Below are 11,771 nucleotides of genomic sequence, written 5' to 3'. Positions count from 1 at the left end.
GCGCCACTATTTGAAGACGTTCATGTCTGTCACCCTGGCCCCCGGCGGCGCTATATAATTTTCCAAAGGGCTCTTTATTGAACCCAAAAACCTAATTGCCATGGCCGATCGAGGAGCTAGCGCCGCCCTCTCGGCCACCATGTCTAAGGTACTGCCAAATGGAGCATTATTCTGGAGCAAATGGAAAACCATTATGTATGCTACCTAGCTTAGGAGTGGACACATCATCAAGGTCCTCAAGGGGGGACTGTAGGTTCCAGTGGGGAATGTTTTGTCACCCTGCACTGCTGAAATCAGTTAGATCCTCGTATAGGGAACTATAATGGAACGCTTAAATTTCTTTGAGTTTGGTTGTTCCGAACCAGTGGAAAGCCCACTGCTGCACATTATATTGCAGATGACTGAAGAATTTTCTGTGCCAAAATTCTTGCCGTCCACGCATGGTCACGAGTCGCCGGGCATGGCATCTCCTGCAGCCCGGCCATGCATATGGCCGGATCCCAGATGGTTCAACAGCCCCATGTCATCCACGGCAGCCGCAGTCTATCTCCGCCCGCGGCCTCTGCCTGCGCTGACGGTGTGCACGCTCAGCCAGGAGGTAGGGCGAATAGTAACTCGCATAACCGACATCCTCGACTTGGAGCCATCCGCTGCAGGAGCCGCTGCGGTGTGTTGGACCTCCATGGGTCGCCGTCCGTTTCTTTTGGCCGTGGGTCGATCTGCGGCGGCCTTGAGCCCTTGACGACGGTGGCCGCGGCTACGTCTGTCCGAAACAGAACAACAATGCACCAGACGCTGTGACGCGTCCATTGTTCCTGACATTATTGGATTGAAGCTAATAAAGCCCACGTCCCCCACGCGTCCATCGTTCCTGACATTATTGGATTGAAGCTAATAAAGCCCACGTCCACCGCGCGTGGGGCAGGGGAGGAAGCAGCCGCGAGGGCTGGGGAGCGGGAGAGAGAGAAAGGAGGATGTGGTGGAAGGTGGGAGAAGGTGGAAGATGTGGAGGGGGTGAGGCCACTGTCAGACCCGGAACAGCGGGACTGCTTATAGACATAAAATATTATAAAGTAAGGATAGTTCATGGATGTATTTTATCTCTTTTGTAACTATTCGAATAGCATAGAACTAGCTGCTGTACAAACGAAACTACCCGATTATGTTGTAGTATGATTTCAATTGTACTCGGCTAGGACTTTCCATATAATCCTGTCCCCCCGGATATATAAGGGCGGGCAGGGACCCCCTCCAAACAATCATCAACACCTAAGGCAATACAAACCACACAAGACATGGGGTATTACGCAAACTCGCGGCCCGAACCTGTCTAAATTTTTGTGTTCCTTGTACCATCGAGTTCTAGAGCAGTCGATCCCTACCTACAAACCCTACTGCTAAGGGTATCCCTGAGCAGATTTGGCGGTAAACACCGACAGCTGTCGCGCCAGGTAGGGGATTCGGCGAGTTCACCAACGAATTCGATGGCCGGATCAAGCAACACCAACAGCGTGCCAAAAGGCACGACCCTCGTTTTCGGTTCCTGGGCTTGCACGGCTGACGGAACGGGAGGCTTTTCCAGTCACCTTGTCATGCCTAACTCGCCTAAATCGAAAATCCGCTCCCAACTCGCCGACATCCGCGAGTCCGCGGATCTCGATGAGAAAAGAGTTCCACCCGAACTCGACTCGGACAACCCAGAAAACGTGACAACTCAAAACCAAACTTTTGGTTTGGTCGAGTTCGACACAAATTCTGATTCCGAAAAGCCTCACTTTTCCAAAACTCTTGAAAAATACCTAGCTCATCTGAAGAGAATCAAACGCCCTAAGATCAAAAACTCAGAACTACTCGCCTGAGTAGACCAAGTTTCATGATCAATTGAGGGATGCATCAAACTTGCAGAAACCGCTCTCAGCCCATCTACGCCACAGCAGAACCCTAAAGCACTAAAACCACCGCAGAAGAGGTCAGGCGATATGCTCTCAGGGATCGATCGGGTAAATTTGAAGCTTGCCAACTGCATTAAGGTGGCTGAAAGCACTCTGCAAAACAAAGAGCAGAAATCGGGAGGAGGAATCTGCGGGGGAGCTGGTAAGACAAACCCCCGGCTTGTTTGGATGGGATCGTATATCTCCGAAACATGTCGAGTCCAACTCGGCTAAGAACTCGGACTCCGAAACAAGTCGTGTCCAAATTCGATTAAGACTTCGATCGCTTCATGAACAGTCTCAAGAACTTTGAACCATTCGACGATCTCGAAGAATGGTCAGACAACATTGAGCTGTTCATGGATGCTATGGCCAGCCCACCCAAACACGCCGATGCTCTTTGGGAACTGGCCACGCTTAAAAAGGGAAAAACCAAGGCCCCAGAACAATCCAGCGACTCAATCTATGACAAACCCTGGATTAAGGAGCCTGAGGGGCTGACTCCTGCCCAATCATGGCTGCACTGGATGAATGAGAATGCCCTCCGTGTAGAGATGGGCATACCGCTTCTCGCTCACCCAAAGCATACACACTCCAAAATCGGTGGGCTAACCGACTCCGAATCCGAGTACTCCTCCGATCCGGAGGAATAGCTGGATGACCTAATCCAGTATAGTAAACAAGTCGAGTCCAACTCGGCTAAGAACTCCAAGTATGATCAGGACTCCCTCCCTAACTTGATTATATATGCAACGCCGTAAGGACGGACAATGCACCTCAGGAAGGCACAAGGTCCCAGCGCTTCTGCCTCACAGCCAGCAGATCTGCCCTACCAACAGAGCACTCCTTTAGACCTGTCCTCAAGCAAACAAGACCAAGAAGTTCAAGACCTCTGCCGTGAAATCCTCATGGTTCGTATCGCCAAAGAACCTGAGGGAGATCCCGTGGAGCGTCTTAACCTCAATGACTACAATTCCGATGATTTCAACGAGTACCTTTCCGACAAAATGGAAACTACTCCTCCTACAATCACAGAAGCCCAAGTCACTACCAAGGAGGATCCACCCGCTCCTCCCCCTCCTCTAGCGGTGACCGTCACCGTCCAACTGGACGAGCAACATCCAGCTGAAGATCTCTACGAACGTCGTCGCCAGCTCAACTAGTTGAGGGCGTTCAGGCGTCAGCGCCTTGCTAACACCCTACAAGAACAACAAGGCAACAACTACGACTACTCCAATTGCGACCTCCGCAGCGTGATCAACGTTGGGCGCAATGCGCGCAACATCATCATCTCAAGGAGAAAGGAACGAGAGGAAGTCGAGGCATACAGCCCTTCTTCCAACTACCGCATCCCGCCAAAGGCTTCCGCATCCTTCAAAATGCTAAAGCCACTAGCCACCGGTACCCATCCTCATGGTAAACCGCGCACCCAGTACCAGGGTGAATCATCTCAGGGTGGCAACAGGATCAACAAAGTACTGCTACGCAAGTGCTTTATCCACCCAAAGAGCTCTCACATGATCTTTCAGTGTGACTCACTCCGCAAGGCCCTTGGGGCACCTCTCCTGAAGGAGACCCCACCAATAAATCTAGTCGACATTTGCATCGACTAGTTCTACCTCGAATTTAGTCGACCATCACATCGACTATGTTCTTTTCTTCGAATAAGATTTATTCAGTCATGTAAACCATTGCTCACGTCCAACGAGCAAGGGGTAGGTTATGAAGTGTCCCCTCATAAGAGAAGACTTAAATGTGATACCAACATCAGTCCCAGGAGGCTGATGACACATTTATTACATCAGATGGTTCATCACCGTACAACTCTACGCGGTAATGGGCAGTGAAGCACCACTATCGCGAGGATTACAACTAAAACCCACACAACTACATTAACTACGAAGAGGGGGTCATCAGAGTCTTGCGCCATGCGGAACTCTACTCGACTTCGGGAATTAAGTCTGGATCTTCCTCTGTAAAAATTAAGAATGGGGTGAGAAAGAACATACTCAGCAAGTACAACCACACCCACGGAGGGGGTATAAACAGAATATAATGCACAGGGTAAATCAAGGATAAGGCTAGGGTTTAATTTGCGGAAAGCAATATTTTATGCAGGGGTTCATTTGAAAGAAAGGATTTTCAAAGCAAGTTTTTCTTGCACCGAGTAACACGTAGTGCTGACCCACACAGGATCCAAGTTCGAACACCGTAGTGTCGGGGTACCACAGCTCAAACACCGTAGTGTCGGTGTAGATCCCAACAAAGCCATTACCCACCTTAGCTAGATCTGACTAGCCATCACGGGATCCACCAATGGGTCATTGACCTATCACAGAGGTTTTAACCGGGGCATAAGTCACACAGAGCTAATCCCTTCTCCTTGATCACCCGTTGCTCTCAGCTCTTCTGATGGCTATCAGACTAACTAGTGGGGTTTATGCTAAGCCGTTGCCCATTCAACGGTCGAGTGGTTTGCACGATAGTGGAGTTAGGTGAAATGACACACCAACTCGGTCCTTAGTGGTGACAATATGGATATCTCCCCTCCTTGCTCTGCCACACAGGCACGAGCACACCAATCGGCAAATCACACAGAAATGCCATCCATCCCATCTAAACTCATCTTTCAAAAATTCCACATTTTCCCTTCCCACACACTCACATATTTTCTTTATAAAACAAGTTGTATTGCGTATAAGGTCCTAAGCGTTCTAGCAGCGATTAACGTCCAAACAAAATACATTCAGACATTAATCTAGGTGGTCAAGGAATGGTTATAATAAATAAAGGGGTGGCTATCCAACCATGTTTTCAGCAGGCAAAACATATGAAATTTTATAAAATAGGCCAATAGGTTGTGTTTATAAAAACTAGGACAAAAGCATGCATCAAAGGATGGGATTGAACTTGCCGTCTTCAAAGCCTTCCGGGAAGTCCTGATCGAGGTACTGTCCTTCGGGTTCGGGGTCGTGGAACTATTCCTTGTCCGCTTGCTTGCAGTACTGCTCGTCGACGGTCTCTCCTTTGTTCACACCGTGATCTACGACGTATACAAACAAGCACACAATCAAGAAAAAGAAATAAAAACTTTATCATTGAGCTCGATTCGGAAACAAATAAGGTATGAAGATAGAAGTAATATTTTTGTGCGATTTCCTAATGGCACGGCCAAAACTGTGCTAGAAATGGCGTTGTAAAGTTTCGGATTGATCGAATGTTGTTTGTCACATAAAATGATAGGTTATATAAAGGTTTAGGGGTTAAATAAGGAGTCAGGGACCTATTTGTAATTATTTCTGAGAAGGTAGGGGCTTGATTGGTATTTTAGAAATTATCCGGTTTATTCCAGAAAAGGTCAGGGGTTTATTTAGAATTATGTTTATATGAGGGTGTTGATGCTTCTTAAAGCGCCAATTTACGTACCGCAAGCGCACGGATCGTGTATAGCTTTTCCCTTAGAGTATTCCCCCAAGGTTTATCAATCCACGGAACAAGTGTATTACTATGCTTAACTAAGCACTAATGATGTTGGTAAAAGATCTATATTGAGTGTTTGAGTGTGAAATAGATCTAATCTAACCTATCTAATCTAATCTAGACTAGTGAGCAATGATAGGTGTGTGCACAAGATATAAAGAGCATTTGTCCATAGGGTCTAGGATCACTAGAGATATAATCGCCAAGCAAGGAAGAACAGATCTAATCTACCAAAGGTGTGTTCCAAGATCAAAACATTTCCCTCCCGCATACTGTCACTACACGAGGATAATCGGTAACGAATCAACAAGAACACCATAGTTGATGTAATCTAAGTAAACCATGCAAGAGCAAAGCAAACCCAAAGCCAAGCCGCGAACTATTAGGCATCAAAGCATCATCAACAAGAATTGTGATAGATCAATCTCATAAAGGATTCGGCAATTACAACTCAAGATCTCCTTACAACCCCATGAACAAACGAGGACTTTACCCCATGAAGCTAAGCGAAGCGTAGTCGATCATGGTGACGAAATCTTCGGCAAGGGATGGATCCCTTGCTGTCCTTCAACTTGCAGCGGCACCGAGGGACGATGAGGCCTCCGGTGTCGCCTTTCTCTTGTGTCTGACTCAAATGTATCTCTGGATGCTCTTTCTCTGCGATCTCTGCGATCTCCCTGGATGCTCCTGCGATCCCCTTGCGGTGCTTATCTTTGACGGTGGCTTCGGGGTATTTATAGGCAGATATGGTCGGTGGTTTTGGTAAAACATAGATTAGGGTTGACGCATACTTCGTGCTGAAGAAAACCGAGATCAAATGGACTCCGAAAAGGGCTAGGCTGGCCGGCCCAAGGACTCCAGGCCGGCCGGCCTGGGCCTTTTCTGCCCCCTTTCAGTCCCATCTTTTGCGTGTGGAATCTTCCTTTTATTCCTCATCTTAGCCCAGTTGTAACCATGCGTCAAAACTTCTCCGAAAATGTCCAATTTCCTGTCAAAATGCAACATGCTCCAAAATCCAGGACAAAATCGAAAACGGTCAAGTTTGGGTGCCAAGTGGCGGGTTAGTACATGAATCATCCCGAAGAATTTACCAAAACAACTCCTAATCATATAGTAAAATGGGTACTTAAGGAGCGCCAACATTCCCCCCATGCTTAGCTTTTGCTCGTCCTCAAGCAAATCAAATCATCAAATCCTTCCATGGGTTGCTCAAGAGTTCTTGAACTGCAAAATTTACTTATGCAAACAAGTCTAACAATATTTCTTCAAACAAAGGTCAGAGGAGCAGCGAGGATAATCATATCATGGGCGTTTAAAAACTCATCCAATATTACTCCACAACTCTTACCTTTAGCCGGCAACTCGAATATCGACAAACTTGCTTTTCTTGCCATCCTTGGAGGTTTTTCTCTCTCTTTTTATTTAAGAAACAAAATGCCCTGCAACAAAGGTTAGACCAAAAATTCTTGCACAAGTCCTTTCATGTCTCTCGATATAAGTGGCTATCCTATTTTTATTTTGCAAGCTCTCATCTCCCAAAAGTCTCTCAAGTATAAAGTGGGGCTATAGGTGAGGCTTAGCAAAGTATATACATATATTGTCAAATTAAGAAAACCTTCTAATGATTGCTTACCTTCCGAGCCAATGATCATGAGAGTTTCTCCATAGTGTAAAGGGTTCAAGGGTAAGAAGATTTAGAATGGTGGACATGTGCAAAGGCATAAAAAGATTGACTTCAAGACACAAGCATCGTCCTCGTTGTCGGATTGCACATGGTTGGAATTGAGGATATTATTCTCAAACAATAAGGTGATATCTCTTTGCACTTCTCTAACCATAGAATCCCTTCATTTATTTTCTTCTTCTCTTCTCATACATTTTTTTTCTTTTCTCTTTCTTTTTTTTTCTCCCGAATTTTCTCTCTCTGTTCCGACCCTTTTCATAGGACACTTTCTATAAAACATAGATAGGCAAATCTCCGAAGTGTCTCCCTGAATTTTTGGAGCCCGAACCGAGACCAGAGAGGCCTAGGCCGGCCGGCTCAAGGGGTGTAGGCCGGCCCGCCTGGGGCTTTCCCAGGTCGGATTCGGTCCATCTTTTGAATACTCCTTCCTTTCTTCATCCCAAAATTATGTTTTATACAAATCATGAGCAGAAACAGAATGTATCCTCATAATTGGGTTGTGGTCAAGGAAGACGATAATAAACAAGATAATCTCGAGTTCGGGTTTTGGAATCCGGTAGATCTCATGAGTTGTTCCAATGAGGAATTCTCATTACCGAATATTGGTGTGGCTAGCAATTCAGAGATGAAAAATACGGACATGATCATTGCTCAAAATTAAAACTCCCAAGAGAAAGAAATCCTAACTCAACTCAATGTACATCCAATACTTATGGTGGAACGAATATAGCTTGTGGATGATAGGATTTTTACTCTCAACTTGCTAAGAACTTGATCAACCTTATGTTTGTAGGGGTTTTATTATTTTTATGAAATTAAAGTCCTCCAAATCATGCCTTACTCGCAAGCGTAATCAAAACCAAGTGCTAGATCAAAGCTCAAGTGTGGGTATTATCATGGATGAATAATTTACTAAGCTCCACAAATAAGATATAAATTTCATGACAATGCTCGTGAACAATTGCTTTAAAGAAAATAAAATAAAACTGAATGCATAAATAAAATTGCACGATCCAACAAAAACAAAGACTCTTTTTATTTTGTTTTCATGACTCAACACTTATTTAAGACTCACTCTCACACATGCGAAAAATAAAGCACACAACGCTAGACTATGACTCTCACACATGCGAAAAATAAAGCACACTCACACGACGAACTATTGACTAAACAAAGACCAACAAAATTCAATCTACGAGCCATCACACCTCCCCCCCATGCTTAGATTATGCGGCGTCCTCGTCGCAATGATATAAAAGACGGGTGTGACGCTCGTCGGTGTTCTCAACGGCACCTCGGGCAATTGCATCTTGGATGCCCTCCTCCTTGCTTTTGTAGATCTCCGACCATCCCGAATAACTTCCTTATGTTGCGAACAAGGAAGTTGTAGTCTCTCTCAACCAAGCTCTCGATGTCATCCATCCTTCGATTCATTGCCACGATTCGATCGTGACACCTATCGATGGTGGCGAGGAGATCCGCGATTTCATTGCGGCACTTGAAACAGCACCCGAAGTGATGCCCACCGCTATTGGCGCTGTCATCTTCGGGTTCGTCATCGTCCTTCTTCTTCTTGCCGCTATCACCTCCGGAGGGGTCGTCTTCCTCTTTTCTCTCCTCTTCGGCCCACCCCGGCCAATCATCATCGTAGTCACGACCGGTGGCGCCCCATGAACCAGGGCTCATGATGCTCTCCCAATCGCTGTCTCCAGCATAGTCCTTCGGCTCCGGGGTGTGCTCGATGTAGTTCTTTCTTTTGACTCCGAGGAGGCGCAAGGAATGCCTAGGTGCGGGCGGCTTTTTGTCTTGTCACTTCTCGCCTTCATCTTCGTCGCTGCTGATGACGATGACCACCCTTTGGGCTTGAGCTAACTTCTCGTTGTACCATTGAAGGCCCTTCCCTCCGACGCTCATCCTTGCCTGAGTATTGAATTTCTTCGGAGGGGCTTTCGCTTCACATCGCTTTGCTTCAACAAGGAGGGGCTGTGCACCTGTTGCCGAGATGGGGCTAGGCGTCTTTGGCGTGGGGGTGTCAGGCGTCCAACCCCTCTCCTCGATCTCCATTGCTGCAATCATGGCTCTTGCGCTCGCTGGACCGGCCATTGTCGAAGTCTCTCACGAGGTGGTGGTGTAGATTGAAAAGTATGAGAGAATAGATCTACCCCGCGCCTCTATTTATATCCCAAAAAGACTTGGACGAGAAGTCCAAAATCTCTTCGGATTTGGCATACGAAATCTATAGGGCACAGGTTTGAAATTTCCTTATCTCGCACCTACCAAAAATCGAGACCGATTCGCACACGAGAAGGCTCAGGCCGGCCGGCCTAGGGGTATTGGGCCGGCCGGCCCAGGGGGTTTTTCAGCCCCCTGGACTCCAACTTTTTCCAAGGTGCTTACCAATAAATTAGAAGCCTATGTTTTACTCAAAGTTCGTCCAAAATAAAAATAAAACTACCAAAATAAAATCTAAAAGAGAGTATGTACAAACTTACCTTGCTTAACGTCGTTAGGCTTGACGTTCCGGTTCCTCCTCCATGGTGTATATGTTGATGTAATGAAGGGGCACGACGTCGGGCACCAAGAATACCTTTAGTCGTTGTCCGTTCACCACATATTGGTCGCCTTTCGCATCCATGATTGTCACCGCTCCCGTGGGTGAAACTGAGTGTACGACGTATGGTCCATCCCATTTGCTTTGTAATTTTCCTTTGCCAAAGAGTTTGAATCTTGAATTGTAGAGTAGGACCTTGTCTCCTTCTTTGAATTCCTTGTTTTGTAATCGTTTGTCGTACCATCTCTTCGTCCTTTCTTTGTAAATTGATGCACTATTGTACGCTTTCAATCTTAACTCCTCCAATTCGCTTATTTGGATTCTCCTTTTAATTCCAGCGGCTTCCGCATCAAAGTTCATCTCCTTCATCGCCCAATATGCCTTATGTTCTAGCTCAACCAACAAGTGGCATGTTTTTCCATAAACAAATTGATAAGGAGTCATACCAATCGGAGTTTTGTGTGCCGTACGATATGCCTATAGTGCATCATCTAGTCTCTTCGACCAATCTTTTCCTCCTTTTACCACGGTCTTCTTTAAAATGTCCTTCAATTGCTTGTTCGAAGTTTCCGCTTGTCCGTTTGTTTGGGGATGATAAGCCGTGGACACTCTATGTTCAATTCCCAATTTCTTCAAGTATTTACCAAAGTCTTTGCCCGTGAAGTGTGTTCCTCCATCGCTTATCAAAATTCTTGGGACGCCATATCGAGGGAAGATTACCGATTTAATCATGTTTATGGACTCCTCCGTTGATGCCTTCCGACATGGCATAGCTTCAACCCACTTTGAAACATAGTCCACCATCACCAATATATGTTCAAACCCATGTGAGTTCACGAATGGTCCCATGAAATCGATTCCCCAGACATCAAATAGATCTATTCGCAAATTGTAGTTCAATGGCATGGCATTTCTTTGCGAGATATTCCCCGTTCTTTGGCATTCCGGACAAGTCAAAATAAATCTTTTCGCGTCTTCATGCATCTCGGGCCAATAGAATCCACTAGCCCATACCTTAGCTTGAGTTTTAAAGTGCCCATAATGTCCTCCATATCCCGACGAGTGACACTTTCTTAGAACTTCTTCACGTTCCTCCCTCGGTATGCATCTTCTTAGGACCCCATCTTCTCCATATCTATATAAGTATGGTGGATCCCAATAGTATTTTCTTCTTTCCACGATCACTCTTTTCTTTGCATTCTTGTCCAAGTGATCCAAGGGCATCCCTTTTATTGCCCTTATTATTTCATTCATTCAACTATCTTTGTCGAGAATTCTATATAGGTGATCATCTCTCATTTGTTCCTCGATCGATTCTTTTCCATCATCTCCATGGTTCATCCTTGATAGGTGGTCGGCCACAACATTTTCTGCCCCTTTCTTGTCCCTTATCTCCACATCGAATTATTGTAGCAATAGGATCCATCGAATCAAGCGTGGTTTAGCATCTTTCTTGGAAAAGAGATACTTGATTGCCGCATGGTCGGTATAAACTATCACCTTTGAATTTACTATGTATGATCTGAATTTTTCGAAGGCGAATACCACGGCAAGCAATTCTTTCTCCGTTGTTGCATAATTAAATTGGGCTTCATTGAGAGTCTTGCTTGCGTAGTAGATAGCATTTACCTTCCCCTCTTTCCTTTGTCCAAGAACGGCTCCTACGGCGTAGTCGCTTGCATCACACATGATTTCAAAGGGTAGATTCCAATCCGGAGGTTGCATGATAGGAGCACTTATGAGAGATTGCTTGAGTGTTCGAAATGCGTGAAGGCAATCACTATCGAAGATGTATTCCACATCTTTTTGGAGAAGTTGTGTCAATGGCTTGGTGATTTTTGAAAAATCCTTTATGAACCTCCTATAGAATCCGGCATGACCGAGGAAGCTCCTCAAAGATTTGATGTCCGTAGGTGGTGGCAATTCCTCCACGGTTTCTATCTTTGCTCTGTCCACCTCTGTCCCTCTCTCGGAGATAACATGACCGAGAACAATTCCTTCTTTCACCATGAAATGACACTTCTCCCAATTAAGCACAAGATCAACCTCTCCATATCTTTTAAGAACTTTCTCCAAATTTGAAAAGCAATTTTCAAAGCTAGTACCATGCACCGAGAAATCATCC

Source organism: Panicum virgatum, chromosome 2N (genome assembly GCF_016808335.1).
Source record: "Panicum virgatum strain AP13 chromosome 2N, P.virgatum_v5, whole genome shotgun sequence".
NCBI lineage: Eukaryota > Viridiplantae > Streptophyta > Magnoliopsida > Poales > Poaceae > Panicum > Panicum virgatum.
Note: the sequence above shows the minus strand (reverse complement) of the source record.